Source organism: Schistocerca serialis, chromosome 8 (genome assembly GCF_023864345.2).
Source record: "Schistocerca serialis cubense isolate TAMUIC-IGC-003099 chromosome 8, iqSchSeri2.2, whole genome shotgun sequence".
Lineage (NCBI taxonomy): Eukaryota > Metazoa > Arthropoda > Insecta > Orthoptera > Acrididae > Schistocerca > Schistocerca serialis.
Genome location: NC_064645.1, coordinates 348452449 through 348457448, shown reverse-complemented (window position 1 = coordinate 348457448; position 5000 = coordinate 348452449). Strand labels below are relative to the sequence as shown.

General features: G+C 52.5%; 1 non-coding gene across 1 annotated transcript in view; it reads right to left on the bottom strand.

Annotated features, from left to right (window-relative positions):
• LOC126417727 (small subunit ribosomal RNA) overlaps positions 1–163 on the bottom strand; it is a 1910-nt gene extending 1747 nt beyond the window's left edge. The window contains exon 1 of the ribosomal RNA XR_007575792.1: positions 1–163. This exon is cut by the window's left edge and continues 1747 nt beyond it. This is a non-coding gene — a ribosomal RNA (small subunit ribosomal RNA).
• Between the last annotated feature and the right edge of the window lie 4837 nt (positions 164–5000).

Sequence of the window (5000 nt, the reverse complement as noted above, 5' to 3'; positions counted from 1 at the left end):
CTCTAGAATTACCACAGTTATCCAAGTAACGTGGGTACGATCTAAGGAACCATAACTGATTTAATGAGCCATTCGCGGTTTCACCTTAATGCGGCTTGTACTGAGACATGCATGGCTTAATCTTTGAGACAAGCATATGACTACTGGCAGGATCAACCAGGGAGCTGCGTCAACTAGAGCTGAGCAGCCGGCCGCCCGGGAGTGTGTCCCGGGGGCCCGCGCGAACACGCAAGCGTCCGCTCAATTATTCTGCAAACAGGAGGAGGCTGCGCTCCCCTGCACCATACACCTCGAAACCCTCTCAGGTCCCGGCGGCGCGCAGCGCCGTCCTAAGTACTTGGTCGGGTTCGAGAGAGGCGCAATCGCCCGGAGTTTGGCGAGTAGACGCTTTAGGTGCGACCACCCGTGCTCCCAACTGAGCTTGCCGCTGCCGACAGAGGCCCGGGAGCGTGCTGTCGTGGCATTGCCGGCGGGAGACAACACGCGCCACCTACGGTGACCGGCAGCTCCAACGCCAGCGCCACAGAAGGACAAAAGCCCCACTTGGGTGCCGAAGCGAACTCTCCCAGCACAGCGCACGCGCCAACACGTCCGCACAGCTGCGATACAAACCACCTGCGAGAACCGCAGAGGCGACCGAGCAGCAGACGGCGTCGCGGCGCCGAGCGCCGGGCGGCGGCGCATCCTCAGCGCACACAGTCCTCAATCGGACCAGCACACTGCAGATGTCCACCGCGCTTCGCACCGGGCCCGCGAGGACCTACTTTGGCCGCACGGCGCCGCGTGCAGGGTGCGCCGGCGCGCAGCTGCGCCGCCTGCCGCCTCCGTCGGCCGGCGCGCCTGCCAGTGGCCGCCCCCACCAGCCGGCTGTAGCGCGTGCGCCCACGCACCGCGCGGCCAGCACGCCGGGCGGCCCCCCCTCACCGGCCGGGGCCGGTCCCACCCAGCCACCGCCGCGTATCGCTTCACACCCACATGCCATTCACGTTCGTGGGCATGGTGGGTATCGCTGAAACAACCGGTTGGTAGCTCAACCGATCGTCGCCATCACTGATTCACCTCTAGCGAGAACAACCGCACCACAACGGTTTACCAGTTGTTCATTTGCGTAACGTCACCAGCAAACGTAGGCGTCCATCGCCATTTGCAAATTCAACGATTGTTGCATGCCTGTGTCAGGTGTCACGACACACTATGTCTGCCCACATACACGCAACAACATGTGCACGCTTCGCAAACACGTGGAAGGTGGCCCCCGTACGTATGCGATGTCCATTGCGCAAACGACTGTCAACCGGCCTCTGTCGCATGTCGCAGATGTGGAACGCAGTGCACCATGCTATCACGGTGTGTGAGAAGAGACGACAACGTCTGACAACACGCGCCACTACATCAACAGACGGCTCATGCTGATCGCCATCCAGGGCATACCACACTGCACTCCAGCTCTTATAGGGAGACGACACGTAGCTGCGTGCACAACATTTGGACCGCATGGTTCGCCGTTGTTGGCGCAGTCGTTGTACGGTCACATGTACCACGATGTATCATTCAGTACATGAGGACCAATGTGCAGTACAGTGTGTGATTTGGAGGTACAACATCAGCGGACAGTTGACACAGGCCGTACCACAGCGTAGGCGCAGTGCTTCGCCATGCGAATGCCAATGAACAACTGCGAAGGGCATTGAGCATGTACGTCCTGCTGCCATCCACATTACAGTGTATCGCTGCAAGGTGTTTAACATGAAGCGATACACTGGGGACCGGGCAGTGCGAGTAGCAAACTATATTGCGGGGGTTGCAGTTAGGCAACACTACACTAATTTAACGCGTCGTATGACAATTACAGAGCAGGTTAAGGCCCAACGTGTGTTGGGTTAAGGCCCAACGTGTGTTGGGTTAAGGCCCAACGTGTGTTGGGTTAAGGCCCAACGTGTGTTGGGTTAAGGCCCAACGTGTGTTGGGTTAAGGCCCAACGTGTGTTGGGTTAAGGCCCAACGTGTGTTGGGTTAAGGCCCAACGTGTGTTGGGTTAAGGCCCAACGTGTGTTGGGTTACAGCACAATATGGGTTACGTTAAGGGGCAATGTGGGTTACGTTAAGGGGCAATGTGGGTTACGTTAAGGCGCAATATAGGTTACGTTAAGGCGCAATATAGGTTACGTTAAGGCGCAATATAGGTTACGTTAAGGCGCAATATAGGTTACGTTAAGGCGCAATATAGGTTACGTTAAGGCGCAATATAGGTTACGTTAAGGCGCAATATAGGTTACGTTAAGGCGCAATATAGGTTACGTTAAGGCGCAATATAGGTTACGTTAAGGCGCAATATAGGTTACGTTAAGGCGCAATATAGGTTACGTTAAGGCGCAATATAGGTTACGTTAAGGCGCAATATAGGTTACGTTAAGGCGCAATATAGGTTACATTAAGGCGCAATATAGGTTACATTAAGGCGCAATATAGGTTACATTAAGGCGCAATATAGGTTACATTAAGGCGCAATATAGGTTAGGTTAAAACACGACATAGGTTAGGTTAAGGCACGACATAGGTTAGGTTAAGGCACGACATAGGTTAGGTTAAGGCACGACATAGGTTAGGTTAAGGCACGACATAGGTTAGGTTAAGGCACGACATAGGTTAGGTTAAGGCACGACATAGGTTAGGTTAAGGCACGACATAGGTTAGGTTAAGGCACGACATAGGTTAGGTTAAGGCACGACATAGGTTAGGTTAAGGCACGACATAGGTTAGGTTAAGGCACGACATAGGTTAGGTTAAGGCACGACATAGGTTAGGTTAAGGCACGACATAGGTTAGGTTAAGGCACGACATAGGTTAGGTTAAGGCACGACATAGGTTAGGTTAAGGCACGACATAGGTTAGGTTAAGGCACGACATAGGTTAGGTTAAGGCACGACATAGGTTAGGTTAAGGCACGACATAGGTTAGGTTAAGGCACGACATAGGTTAGGTTAAGGCACGACATAGGTTAGGTTAAGGCACGACATAGGTTAGGTTAAGGCACGACATAGGTTAGGTTAAGGCACGACATAGGTTAGGTTAAGGCACGACATAGGTTAGGTTAAGGCACGACATAGGTTAGGTTAAGGCACGACATAGGTTAGGTTAAGGCACGACATAGGTTAGGTTAAGGCACGACATAGGTTAGGTTAAGGCACGACATAGGTTAGGTTAAGGCACGACATAGGTTAGGTTAAGGTACGACATAGGTTAGGTTAAGGTACGACATAGGTTAGGTTAAGGTACGACATAGGTTAGGTTAAGGTACGACATAGGTTAGGTTAAGGTACGACATAGGTTAGGTTAAGGTACGACATAGGTTAGGTTAAGGTACGACATAGGTTAGGTTAAGGTACGACATAGGTTAGGTTAAGGTACGACATAGGTTAGGTTAAGGTACGACATAGGTTAGGTTCAGGTACGACATAGGTTAGGTTAAGGTACGACATAGGTTAGGTTAAGGTACGACATAGGTTAGGTTAAGGTACGACATAGGTTAGGTTAAGGTACGACATAGGTTAGGTTAAGGTACGACATAGGTTAGGTTAAGGTACGACATAGGTTAGGTTAAGGTACACATTGTTGTAAGGAAAGGTTTAATGGGGGGGGGGGCGGCGGCCGGTTTGTTGATTGTGATTATAGTACGTGGATGCCTGCGGTATCATCTGATTTGCCACGTCAGGATGTACCTTTGGCTCATGACAGGCGGCGCTCTCATTCCATGCTTGTGGCAGACCTGTGTCTTTCATTCCTGCCATTGTTTGTGTGCTGTGAGAGGAGGCAGTATTGTGATGTTGGGTGCACCCCTGTGTAGGACATGTGTGGGTGTTGGTGGCTTGGCTGAGCAATGGTGGTTGTCGGGTGGGTGGGATATTCTGTTTTCTGTGTGGACCTCCCAGTCTGGTTATGACAGTGTGGATTGTCTAATGTGGCGGAGAGGATGCACTGGGTGTTGTTGCATGCTGGTGCTTACATATTGTCTGTGTGCGTGTTACAGGCAGAGAGTAGTGCGTGATAAGAGTGTGTGGCTGACGTGTGGTTGTGATTGTGAGCAGAGTCTTTCAGCATGTATACGGACAGTTGTATATATTATCTGTATTCTGATGGCTCTATCTATTACTAATCAGCGCCGTGTATACGTTTAATGTGGTTCCCGTCGAAACTGTTGTATCTCTGTACATTAGTGACACGGCGAGCGCGCTATGTAGCTACTCGTCTCGGCAGCTTCCACCGGTGTATGGCAAATGATTATAAGCAATGAGTCTAGTCGTCAATACCGATAGTGTGACGTCACATGTCTGGGGTGGGGGACGCTGCGCCCTTCCGGTGGGTCATGGCCTAGCAAGACTCTCCCCACGCAGGGGGGGCTTGGACTGTCATTAACTCTTCCGAGTAATATACTTGCCGTACGTTTTTGCGACTGCGAGTGCAACGCTCACCGGTACCGACATGGATGGAGCGCCTCCTAGCTGACCGCTCAGCATCGGCATTCGTACAGAGAGCAACGCGATCGCGTCTGTAGCTCGTAAGTGGTACAGCTCGCAGCTCATGTATAGGGACAGCGGGAATGTCGCATATTGGACATACCTCTTCATGAAACGCATGTTATAGGGGTGGATTGCACATTGCGACTGCGGGAAAAGTCCGCCGTTCATCCGCTGGAGTTGCGAGTTGGGCGGTTGGAGTGGGGCGCAGGTGGAGTGATTGCCGGTCCACGATTTCGTGCGGCAGAGGCGCTGGCGTTGGGGTGCTGTGGTCGACAGAGGACGCAGGCTTTGTGGGTGGGGTCGAAAGATGGGCACTGTGGGCCCATCGATGTCTTGGTCGGCTTGGCGTCTCATAGATGGCGGTATCGTCGTTGCAGGACGTCATGCCGCGGGAGACCTACAGATGGCGCTGTGTTTTGTGGTGCGCTCGACATGGCGGACGTAGTGTTGTCAGATTCGCATAGATGGAGGTATTGCATGTGGT